This window comes from Arachis duranensis, chromosome 9 (genome assembly GCF_000817695.3).
Source record: "Arachis duranensis cultivar V14167 chromosome 9, aradu.V14167.gnm2.J7QH, whole genome shotgun sequence".
Classification (NCBI taxonomy): domain Eukaryota; kingdom Viridiplantae; phylum Streptophyta; class Magnoliopsida; order Fabales; family Fabaceae; genus Arachis; species Arachis duranensis.
The window spans coordinates 90498267-90511854 of NC_029780.3; positions in this window are offsets into that span (position 1 = coordinate 90498267).

Consider the following 13588-nt stretch of genomic DNA (forward strand, 5'->3'; position numbering starts at 1 on the left):
CTTAAGGCTTGGCTTCCTAAAGATCTTGTGTTCGAAACTTGGTGGTAACCTTTTAGCCAAGTGTGGCTCATTTTCCTTTATTGTTGCGCCACTCCCTTCCTTCATGTGCTTGGGTTCGAAACCCATGGGTGGCACTTGGAGAACAATTTCCTTGAATTTTTTCATGAGGAGCCCGAAATTGCTGTTGAGGAGGGCAGGGTAGAATTTTTCCTTCCCTTGTTTCTTGGCCTAGAATTGTGCTCCGCCCTCAAGGAGGGCAGGGCAGTGAAGCCTTGAATGCTTGGTTCATTGTTGTGCTCCTTTGGAGGGCAGTGTGCTCTTGTGGAGGGCAGTGTGGCTTTCTCCCTTCCATGCGCTACACTCTTTTCTTCCTTGGGCCACGCTTTCTTAAGCCACGCTTCATTCTTTTCTTCTTTTCTTCACCTACAATTAATCAAAACAACCAATCAAAGTATCAATAAATTCACAAGGTTTATAAATCAATTAAAATTCAATTAAATTTAGCTTAAACCTCATGATTTAGCATTAATTAAATAGTGGTTGTTTGATTCAAATAAAACATGGAATTCCACTCTAAATTGCTTACTTATGGTGTAAGAAAGTGCATAAAAACTAGTGAAACAAGTGAAATTAGCTTGAGAAATGGGTATATGATGACTTGTCATCACCTCCCATTCGCGACTCTGTCTTCTCTCTTTTTTGGTTCTCTTCTTCTTTCGTTGGTGGCTCACTGGAGCTCATGTTCATCGAGGTAAGCCTCCTCCTTGCCCTTGTTCTGAGTTCTAAGTTTTCTCTGGGTTTTTTCTATTTTGTTGATTTATTTTGTTTTGTTCCTTCATGAGTATACTGACTTCTTCACTTCAATGGATTGAATGTGCAGATTTTAAAATCTCTCAGTATTGAACATTTGAACTCTCCATTTCAATGGATCCTGCTGTAAGTTTCTTCTTCACTATGGTTCACTTTTTGTTGAAAAATATCTAATTAAACTAGGTAGTAGTTGAATCCTTGATGAACTGATAAGATTTAGGATCAAAGTCATCAATTCATAAAGTAATCATTTTTTTAAAAAAAGGGGTTATTTATTTACTAGTAGGATTTTCTATTGGTCTATCTGCATTCTGCCATTTATGTAGCTTAATCTCTGCTAAGAAAAATCTAATTTTGAAGTTTTTATTTATCACATATTTTAAGCGAATTCAACACTCAACTAGTTTGCTAAGCCACATTCAAGTTAATAGGTGCATAGTGTTTCCATGGGAAGTATTTCTGTTTCTGGCTTGAACAATATTATCATACGTGGTCCACATTTGTTGAAACTTTCAGTAGTAACTATTGTTTCAACCTTTGTTTAAAATGCAGGTGATGTTCCTTGTGAAAATTCACTGTTAAGACAAGTGTCAAGTCTCCTGAGAAGATTGCCTGCTATTGAATCTGGGAAATTTCAAGATGATTTCTTAATGGTGAGTAGATTACTTTATCAAATTTGGACCAGGGAGCATGCATTATGTATAGAATAGTAATATTGTAATAAGCAGTGATAGACCCAATTTCATCGGATATATTTTTTGCCTGAGAGCGTCATATAATGTTTGGTCACTAAAATATGCATGTGCTTTGGTCTGCCATAAGAGAAAGGAAGTTAGGTTTATATTATGATGATTAATCAATTCTTTCATGCTAGTTGTGCCAATTTATTTGTTGAAAGAGGTAGAGTTAAGGCACCATTGCAATTACATGAGGACTCTTGGTCTTAGAGGACATGGAAATTTTAGAATATTGCCATATAATGATGTTAAAGTTGTTTATAAGTAAGGATAGGGGTAAGGTTTCATATGGTTGTGGGCTCAATATCATGATTAATTTGCAGGGATGAATGATGAATTTGAACAATGCTGCATAAGAGGGATAGTAAGAACACTTCAAATGATGAATTTTTGTGTTCTTCTTTGGCAGGTTTTGTTTACATGTTGTAGATCTTGATCCATCATTTGTTACATCTGGTGGCTGGCTGGAAGATACTTCATTGGTGAAAAAATATACAATATCTGAAGAAGCCTATAATAAGCGTGAAGGTGTGATCCACCTTGCCCACTCCCTTATTCTTCTTCTTTTAACTCTTTTCTAGAATGCAAAGTGTGCATATACAAACAAGTATATGAATTTAATGAAATTTTAGGATTTTTATTATCTTTATTCTTTGTATGACTATAATAGTGGTGTACATTTTGTAAAGAATCTGATTTATCACGATTTTGCCATGCATATTGATGCTGTTAGATTTCACTTCATTGGGGATGTTGGAACACTAGGTAGTTCTGTTGTGAATCACAACTTATAATAACTCAGATATAAATCCAAATCTATTTTTACTAGAAAGTTTAGCCATTGCCCAGAATATGTAATATTTTCAACTAGTGTCTTGCCAAGGGCAATTATGGGGATACTATGTTGAGTTGATCTTGAATGATGGCATGGGGAGAATACAAGTGACACGAACATTTTTTAAAGCTGTTTTGTATTTTACCACACATTTGACATCACATTTCACCTTTTCTTTGATTTTCCCGACAAATTCCACTGTGGTCTCTATTGTTCATTGGTGGTTGAATTTCATTGTATTCTATGTCTATTTCCTCCTTTTCTATTTTTTGGAAAACCTTTATAGAATGAATTCTTTGCACAGATACTGTTGACGGTATTGCTCCTTAAATCCTTCTTTAAAGATCTTTCTTTTTTGTATTTCTTTGATTTCCTCTTTTAATTTTATGAAGCTAGTGCCTATTGCCATGTATTGAGAATTTTTTTAATCAAATGAAAATAAGCCAAGTTTAGGGGGAACTCTTTCCGACCAGAATGCTTCCATTGCAGGAAGATGGATTTTGGATGCTGATTTGGTTGTAAATAAAGTGGTATGATATGCAAGGATGAAGAAATGACATTAATCTTTTGAGAAAACTCATGATAGGTCCCTATTAGTTACTACCAGTATTTAATTAATATGGGGTCTGATTATTTATGTTGATTCAGGCACTTTTAGTTTTGATTAGAATTAAGAATAATTGTCTAATTTAGTTTACTAAACATATTTTGATGCTTGAGTGACTACTTTTTATAGGGATAAGGTAGAGTTAATGCTGAAGTTTTATTGGCTATTGTTTCTTTGGATTAGTTTGTGTTAATTTTAGCATGTTTGGCATCAAATTTTGAGTTATGTACACCTTGCTTTATATGCAGAGCAAGATGACTGAAAACAGTAATATTGAAGCAGCAGGGATGTCCGCTAGCACTCAACCATCTTTTTCACTGTCTGGTGTTCGTAAGAATCGGTCAGTTGTCTAGGATCATTTTGATGTAGAGAATGCTACTGAGAATAAGGCTAAATGCAAATATTGTGGTAGCTTAATACAATATGGGAATGGAACTAGCTCATTGGGTGGTCATTTGAGAAGATGCAAGCAAAATCCTAATAATGATTCGAACAAAAGAAGAAAAACAACAACCACACCGACTATAGATGAGCGTGGTGTTTTAAATTCACCCAGTGCTTCCAAATTTGACCAAGAGGAGGCGCGAAAGGCACTTGTGGAAATGTTTATTGGGGAAGAGCTACCATTTCGCTTCGTTGAAAGCCCGAAATTCTGAAAATTTGTGCATGCCATACAAGCAAGATTCAAAGTTCCTTCACGGACTAATTAGCACGTGACATTGGAGCTCTTTATGCTGAAGAGAAGATGAAGTTGCAAGATTTTCTTTCGGCAAATTGTGGTAGAGTATGTCTAACCATTGACACTTGGACTTCAATTCAAAATTTTACTTATATGAGTTTGACAGCACACTTTGTTGATTTGGATTGGAAATTACATAAAAAAATACTTAATTTTTGTCAAGTGACAAGTCATTCAGGAGAGGTTATAGGAGCAACAATTGAATCTTGTTTAAATAATTGGAATTTGAATCGGGTCTTTAGTGTGACAGTTGATAATGCCTCCTCTAACGATGTTGCAATTAAATATCTGAAGCAGCGATTGAATTCTTGGAATAGCATTATTTTGAATGGTGAATTTATTCATATGAGGTATTGTGCACATATTATAACTTAATTGTAAAAGAGGGGTTGAAAGAGATTGATGAATCAGTCTTGAGGATTTTCCTTCTAATTCAGACTGGGAGTATGCTGAGTCCATTGTACCATTTTTGCGAGTGTTCAGTGATGCCACTATACGTGTTTCTGGTACCTTATATGTTACCAATGATATGTATATGAAGGAAGTATTTGCAATTGGACGATTTATTCGTCATTCTTGTGATTCTGTTGATTTTAGTACTATGTCAATGGCAGAAAGGATGAGGGTTAAGTATGAGAAGTATTGGGGCAATCCTGATTCGGTGAATATGTTGTTATTGATTGCTATCGTACTTAATCCAATGCAAAAAATTGAGTATGTCAATTATTTCATACTTAATCCAATGCAAAAGATTGAGTATGTCAATTATTTCTTGGATTACTTCTTTGGAGAAGAAAAAGGAGGCGAATTGAAGTCAAAGTTGTCCAAGTGCATAAAGTTACTTTATCAGCAATACCAAAGTTCTGAGGAAGCAATGAAGCTGATACGCAAGATGTTCAAGCCAACAACATAAATACCGATCTTCATGGCATGGGCTTTTTTCTGCAAGCAACTGGTCGCAGAACAAATACAAGATCTGAACTTGATAGATATTTATAAGAAGAATGTGAGCCATACTCCCATAAGTTCGATATACTAAACTGGTGGAAGGTCAACTCAACCCGATTTCCAATTCTTGGAAATATGGCTCGTGAGGTATTGGCTATACCTGTTTCTACGGTAGCTTCGGAGTTTGCATTTAGTACTGGAGAAAGAGTCCTCGATCCATACCGCAGTTCTTTAACACCTAGAATGGTAGAAGCCTTAGTCTGCACAGGAGATTGGCTTAAGGAAGATATTTTCTCTGCTTTAGATGATGATGGTGAAGTTCTTCAACAAGTTGATCAAGGTATAAAATTTGTTTCATATTTCTTCTCATTTTATTTTATTTTTGTTTTTATTATCTTTCTATTTTAGAATTTAGGTATTAGTTACCAATTAAAAGTTGTTGAATATAGACTTGATAATTAATTTGATTCCCTTGGCAGATATATTTTCCTCTAATGATGGTGCTTGTTCTATGGCGGCATCAATTGATAATCTTGATGATGACTAGGTATGCTTAATATTCTCATTTGGTTTAATACTTTCATTCAAAGATTTGTTTTAAAATGACAAAGGTATATTTTGTTATTTGCAAATATATTTTCCTCAAAGGTTGTGGTTGTTTGATGATTTTGTTGGCAACTTGGTATCTTTTGATACTTTATGATTGTTGTTTTAGAGAGATTTTTTGGTGGTATTCTTTTGATGTCTTGAGAATGATTAAATATTATATAGATTAGCTATTGTCATTAGATTTATAAAGAACCAAATTCTAGTTGTAATGAACCTATATACTTTAAAATGACTTTAGTATTAATTTTTACTTTTAAAAAAATTATGGTTTGAAAATTAAATTTCTAAAAAGTTGTTTTAAAAATGGATTTTATAAAAAAAAAACCGGATTTTAGATTTGGATTTTAAAAAAACTGGATTTAAAACTGGATTTTAGATTTGGATTTTTTAAAAAAAAACTGGATTTTAGATTTGGATTAAAAAAAACCGGTTTTATATGTAAAACTGGATTTAAAATCGGTTTATAAGTAAAAACCAGATTTAAATTCTAAAACCGGTTGTTATTTTTTCAAACCGGTTTAAAACCGGTTTCTCTCTTCAATCCAGTTCTGGTTTGGTTTCATGAACCATAAATCTGGTTCTGAAATGGATCCGGTTTGGATTTAAAAAAATCCAAACCATGTCCACCCCTACTTTTCGCTCAAGTGTTTAGGGTTAATTCTCTCAACTCTCTCCTAATCATACTTTCTAATATTTGTTTTTCTTCTAACAATTGACATATATTTTATACATGCATACAAGTATCATGAGGTCTTTTCTTTAGGTTGTAATGGGGCTAGGGTCATGGTAGGATGCATATTTGGTCAAGTGGGCTTGAAATTTGAATCTTTGATAAGCTTAAACTTCCCACCTAACCTATGACATCCTATACAATTTCAAAGCTAACCTAACTACCCATTTTTTACTTTTTTTTAACATACTCGTGCATTTCCTTTTCATTTCACAACACTTATGCATTGACCCTTATTGAGCTTTGCTTGGGGCCTTTTGTCCCCTTTTTATTTCTTTCTTTTTATTTGTTTCTTTCTTTTTCTATTTTTTTCTTTTCTTTTCTTCTTCTTTTGTTTTTCTCATTTTTTTCTATATACAAGAACATCAATGCATAAGGTTTTACATTTGATCAACACATGAGTATGTACCCGATTCCCAATATTTCCAATAAAAATACAAAACTACCCTTTTATTCCCCCAATGTCCCAAGATTTTCCACACTTGAATGTTACACACACACTAGCCTAAGCTAATCAAAGATCCAAATAACGACATTTATTTGTTTTTCACTTTAAGGCTTGTAATGTGCTAAATTAAAGAACAAGTGGGTTAATCGTAAGCTCAAATTGGCTAACAATGGATGATAAGAGGTAAGGCTATTTGGGTAAGTGAGCTAAATGAAATGATGGCCTCAATCATATAAATGCATGAATACACAAAGTAATGGACATAAAGAATCAAAGAAATCAAAGATTACAATCATAGAAAGAGAATAATGCACACAAGAAGGAAAAATAAGTGGTTATAAGATGTAACCACACCATTGGGCTCAAATCTCACTTGCTTGTGTTCATAGCTCAAAATTCATGTTCCACAATATATATATATAATTCAAGCAAGTTCTATGAAAAGTTTTCACTCAAATCAATTGGTGCCCTATAGATAGAAATCCTTGAAAAATTTTCATTATTTTGACTAAGCTTATTGTGTATATATATGCAAAAAATAAGAAAATGCAAGAAAAAATCCTAAAAACCTAAAATGAAATGCAAAAGTGTTGGAATTAGAAACTTGTCACCCAAAATCGCCGACCGGTCGGACGATCTCCCCACACTTAAAAGTTTGCACCGTCTTCGGTGCACTCAAAGATGAGTAAGGGGGTACGGCGACTCTCCGGATTGCTGCGTGTTCTTAGTCTTGCTTCCGTTATTGCTTGTGGTGCATTGTTCATGAAAAATAGAAAACAACATCATAAGATAAAAAGGGACAAAGGAAAGGAAGCATAATTGTTGGAATGAGGTAAATCACTAGAATTGAGTGAGTGAATTAGTGTGATATTAATGACAAATAAGTGTGTGAATTCTAAATTGCGCGGTTTAGAACGCACATTAGCATAAAGAGCTATGTCACAAAAGAAGCATGTGCTTCACTTATCCTAGTGTGCTTGAGATGCTTTAAGTAAGCTTGTAAGGTAAAACAAGCATTAAAGAAGCGTGAAAGCATTCAAGTCAAACATATATGGATGCATATAATCATGAACACAATGCATTAAGGTAAATGCTCAACATCCATCAAGAAATTGCCCACTCAAAGAGAGAGTTCAAATCATATGGTGGCTAGCTACAACATGCAATTCAAAAGAGTCACAAACTCAAAGGCAATTCTCATCACTTGGTATTTTTCAAAAGGTAAGCATGAAAAACTCAAAACCAAGTAGCAAAATATAACCTCAATCATAGAATCCAACAAAGATTATAAACATAATGATGTTAAGATAACATCCCTCTTTAATACTCAACAGCAATTAATGGTAAACAAGAATAATAATCCAACACTTACAATGAAAAAGAGAAAATGAAATGAAAACTAGCTAAAACTAACTAATTAACTAACTAACTAATTAGTTAACTAAAATAAATGGTTATCAATGGTGTTTGGGAGTGTTGGATGGGGGGTAGGAGAAGGGAAGAAGAAAGGAGAAGGACGAAAATGGAAAGAAGAGAAGAAAGGAATTGTATGAAATAAGCGCATCCGCGCGTACGCTCGCCTGGCGCGCGCACGCGCGGATGGTTGTGTAATGGACGTGACGTGTGCGTGGATAAGGTGCGTCCGCGTCGATGGCTTGTTCCGAGAGTGGCGTACGCGACAGGTGTGCGTACGCGTGAATTGGTTTGTGCCTTAGGCCCAATTTCCGCACAGTGCAGGCCTAACTCTCGGGTTTTGGCTAGAAGGTGGAACTTCTGAATCCACGCGTGCGCATCATGTGCGCGGCCACGTGGGTAGGCAAAAATGCTTGATGCACGCGTACACGTACAGTGCGTGTACGCGTGAATGGTGCTCTATTTTTCAAAATTTTTCTATGTTTTTTGCACCAATCCAAGCATTCCAAACCTCCAAACATCTACCAAAACACCCTAAAACCTTATTTAACATGCTATACTACTAATTAAACTAAAAAAATATGAAATCAAGCTAATTCCTACCAATATTTACAAAAGGAAAAATGAAAAGATATTACCATGGTGGGTTGTCTCCCACCTAGCACTTTTGTTTATTGTCCTCAAGTTGGACTTATGGGGAGCTCCTCATCAAGGTGGCTTGTGCTTGTATTCATCTTGGAACTCCCACCAATGCTTAGTTCTCCATTGTGCCCCAAGATTTCTTATGGATTGAGCCAAGTGTTGATGGAGTTCTTCACAAGCTTGGGGCTCCCATTGTCGATCCTCTTCTTGTAATCCAGAATTTCACACTTTATTTTCATACCCATCTTGAAGTTGGTCATCATTATTAGTCCATCTGGGTGGTGAACAAGTTGAATTCTCTATAAAGTGCCCAACAATCCTCCTAGACCCATCTATTTGAGCACAATTCCCACCTTTGTATTCAACTCTTGAAGTATCAACCAAAATGAGCCTTGATTTGCAACGCCAACCACGAAACATCCTAAGTTGACCATTTGTTTCAAGCAAGCCATACTCAAGTGGGACAATAAAGCTAATAGAAATGAATTTTACCCACTCAAGTGAAGAAGTAGATGGAAACCTAGGCAAAGATGCTTCCAAAGATCTTGACAAAGCATAACCAATCCCCGTTCTTCTATTTCTAGGGGCTTCCACCTCTTCACAAGATCTCTTAATCTCAAACCTTTGTTCAACAATTTTATCTAAACCTTTTCCCTTACTCAAATCATAATATGGAGGGTGAGAAAAATTTACCTCCTCAACACTTTCAAATGCACCGAGAGACGGTTCTTCAAGTTCAAAGGATTCTCCACCTCTAGGACTTGATGCTTAATCTTCATCACCAAGGGAACTCAATTCTTGCTCTATCCTATCCAATTCTTCATATGGAATATGCTTTGGAGGTTGTGCACATCCCTCCTCAACATCAACTTCAATCTTTTTGGAGGGGTCTTCTTCAACTCTAGGTTCCCATGGGGGTTCCGCATCTCCTAAGTCTTCAACCATTTCTTCCTTTTCTTCGATAATCCTAGCTTCCTCCAATTGTTCCAACACAAAGCAACTTCCCTCATTTCCCACCGGAGCTTCCAATCTCTCCTTCATGCTATGTTCTTCATTTGATTCTTCACATGTAGCCATAGGAGTTCCTTGAGTGTTCAAGCATTGGGAGGCTAATTGATTTGTTACTGCATCCAAGGCAGCCATAAAATTTTGCACATCCCTTTTTATCTCTTCTTGTCTTTGAACAAGAACACCAGGGTTTCATCCATTAGAGATTGGGGTAGGTGGAAGGGTTCATCATTTTGGGAGAAAGGTTCAGAATAGGAAGGTGGTTCTTCTTGGTAGAGTTGTGGTGGTTCAATATTTTCCACTCTTTCCACTTGTTGCATAACACACTCCATGGTTGCTTGAAATTGATCCAATACGTCTTTGAGATGATCCCTTGACTCTTGTTCTGCTTGGATATCATGATAACGATCATATGGCTCTTGGATTGAAGGACATGAGTATTCTTCCATGGAAGGTTGTGGTGGAAGGTAGAATTCATCATGGGGTTGAAAGTTTTCACACATTGGAGGTGGTTCATCTTGGTAATAATATGGAGAAGGTGGCTCTTGGAAGTATTGAGGTTGGAATGGTGGTGGTTCAATATGTGGGTCACATGGCTCAAAAGGTGGTTGGTATGGTGGATATGGATTAGGGTCATATGAAGGTGCTTGGTGGTAGAGGGCTTGTGAGCATGGTAGTTCTAAACTAATCCTAATGTGTGTGAATGAATGGAATCCCCCTTTGCTCTTCAATCCTTGGCTTTAAATAGCATCTTTGGTGCCAAAGTTGGTTGGAATTGGGCCCCACAACCCTTCTAAATTTGCTGGCCACATTTTCATTAAAAAAATCATAAACCAGCACCAACGCATACGCGCATAGCATGCGTACACGTCCATGGGGTGGTTCGTAATGCACGCGTAAGCGCCTGGTGCGCGCGCGCGTCCATGAGCGAGTTCAACTCTTTGACTTTTCATGATTTCTCCACTTTGCATGCTTTCCTCTTCACTCCTTTGATCCAAAGCCCTTTTCAAACTGAAATTACTTAACAAACAAATTAGGCCATCTAGTGGAATCAAAGGTGAATTAAATTTAGCTAATTAACGACCTAGAAAGCATGTTTTTACACTTAAGCCCAAATAAGGAGACAATCACAAAATCATACTATTTCATTGAATAAATGTGGGTAAAAGGTCATAAAATCCCTTAAATTCAATACAAGATAAACTCTACAAATGGGGTTTATCAGCATTCAATGCCAAGAATACTATCTCCTTTTGGGCGTTCAACGCCAGGAGTGCTTCCCCCTCTAACAACAGGAGTGCTACCCCCTTCTTGGTGTTGAATGCCAATGACATTCCTCTCTGGGCGTTCAACGCCCTCAGAGGTGTATTGGATAGCAGTCTGGTTATCCTCTATCAACTTTTCCTCCCCTGGTCTCCTGTTATTCTGAGGTTGGGTGTTTAATGCTTTCCCACTCCTCAGTTGGATAGCTTGACATTCTTTTTTATCTATTTAGATAATTTCTGCCTAGTTTGACTCAGCTGTGTTTCTATATTCCTGTTGGAAGTCTAACTTTCTTGCAGCGCTTCTTGCAATTCCAGCAACTGCTGTGCAAGGGCGTGTAGCTGCTGAGTCAATGGGTCATTTTGTTCTAGAGGGTTAGATTCAGTAGATACTGCCTTAACCTCTCATTTTATGGAAGTCTCATCAGCCGAGTACAGATGCTGGATTGTGGTAACTGTCTCAATAAGTTCTTGAGCCTCTTCAATTATTTTTCTCATATGTATAGAACCACCAGCAGAGTGGTCTAGAGACATCCTAGCCATGTCTATGAGGCCGTAATAGAAGATGTCTAATTGCACCCATTCTGAAAATATTTCAGTGGGGTATTTTCTTATCATTCTTCTATACCTCCCCCAGGCATCATGAAGAGTTTCATTATTATCTTATTTAAAGCCTTGGATGTCCAGTCTTAACTAGGTTGACTTTTGCGGGGGAAAGTATTGATTCAGAAATTTGTTTAGTTGCTGCTTCCATGTTTTCAAGCTGGATTTGGGTTGGTTATCTAACCACCTCTACGCTTGGTCTCTTACAGCAAAGGGAAAGAACAACAATCTGTAGACATACTGATCCACTCTCTCATTGTGTATTGTGTCAGCAATTTGTAAGAAATTTTCCAGGAACTCAGTAGGCTCTTCTTGTGGAAGTCCAGAATATTGGCATTTTTACTGCACTAGAGTAATGAGCTGAGGGTTTAGCTCAAAATTACTTGCTCTAATGGGGGTATACTAATACTTCTTCCATAGAAGTCAGGAGTGGAGGCTGTATAGGACCCCAAAGTTCTTCTGAACTGTTCATTTCCATTTGGGTTCATAGTGAAGGAAGGTAGGATAATTTGAATGATTAGGAATGAAAATGGAAATTAGAATAAAAATGTTTTTTATTTTTTAATTTATTGAATTCGAAAAACAAGAAAGAAATTAAAAGCTAATTATCTAAGAAGATTTGAAAATTAAAAAGTGGTTTTCGAAAAACAAGAAGGGAAAAGTCAAAAAGAAAGTGGAGATTTGTAATTGAAAAAGTTTTAAATTAAAAAGAAGATAAGTTAAGTAAGTTTTAAAATTTAAAAAGAGAAAGATAAGATGAAGATTTAAAAATAAGTTAAGAGAGATAAGTTTTAAATTAAAAAGATTTGAAAATCAAATTTGAAATGCTAGTAAAGATTTAAAAAGATTTGAGATTTTAAAAATTAAAAGAAAGATAAGATGGGAAAGAATCAAATTAAAAGAAAAGATTTGAAAAGATTTAAAAAGATAAGAATTGAAATTTGAAAATTTGAATAAAGATAGAAAAGATTTTTTTTCAAATTAATGAAGAAAGAGAAAAACAATCAAAAAACACCAAACTTAAAATTTTTAAGATCAAACAAAGAAAAGAAACAAGAATAACTTGAATACCACGAAGAACACTCAAGAACAAATTCAAAAATTTAAGGAAAACAATGAACACACAAGAGACACCAAACTTAAAAATTGGAACTAGACTCAAACAAAATACACAATTTTTGAAATGTTTTTTTGGAAAAAGGGACCAAGAAAGTTCGAAACTTTTAACAAGAACAAGAACACAAGACTCAAACAAAAGATCAAGATTAATAAAGAAAAGAAAAAGGTTTTGAAAAGTTTTTGAAAAGAAAACAAAAGACACAATTAAAAGAGTAAAATTACGGTTCAATAGCTCTTTAAATCCGTAAAAAGTACCTAATGTAACACCCTACCATACAGAGTCTTATGCTTAAGTCATAATTCAGAGATGGCAAGGTATTAAGACCTCTAAAATAAAAAAAAAATTAGTACGTATAGTAGTATGAATGATTGATTATAACTAGGAGCCTTTGTAGAAAAAAGGGGTAAACAAAAATCGCAACTCAAAAGCGCAACACTCCGATCGATAACGTAACGAACAAGGATAACCAACGCGTGATTATATATATACAAAGGAGTGGCAAAAACAGGAATATCAAGACTCAGAATCCGGCTGCGAAGATAACCGGTCCGAGCATAGCAATATATACATATGATAAAAATAAGGAAAACCCCAAAGGAAACCCAAAGGGACACAAATACATAAAACCTATTCTCCAAAATCTCCTGATGAGCGGATAATTTGTACGCTTTTTGGCATTGTTTTTAGTATGTTTTTAGTATATTTTAGTTAGTTTTTAGTATATTTTTATTAGTTTTTAGTTAAAAATCACTTTTCTGGACTTTACTATGAGTTTGTGTGTTTTTCTGTGATTTCAGGTATTTTCTGGCTGAAATTGAGGGACTTGAGCAAAAATCTGATTCAGAGACTAAAAAGGACTGCAGATGCTGTTGGATTCTGACCTCCCTGCACTCGAAGTGGATTTTCTGGAGCTACAGAAGCCCAATTGGCGCGCTCTCAACGGCGTTGGAAAGTAGACATCCTGGGCTTTCCAGCAATATATGATAGTCCATACTTTGCCCAAGATTTGATGGCCCAAACCGGCATTCAAAGTCACCATCAGAATTCCCAGCGTTAAACGCCGGAACTGGCACAAGG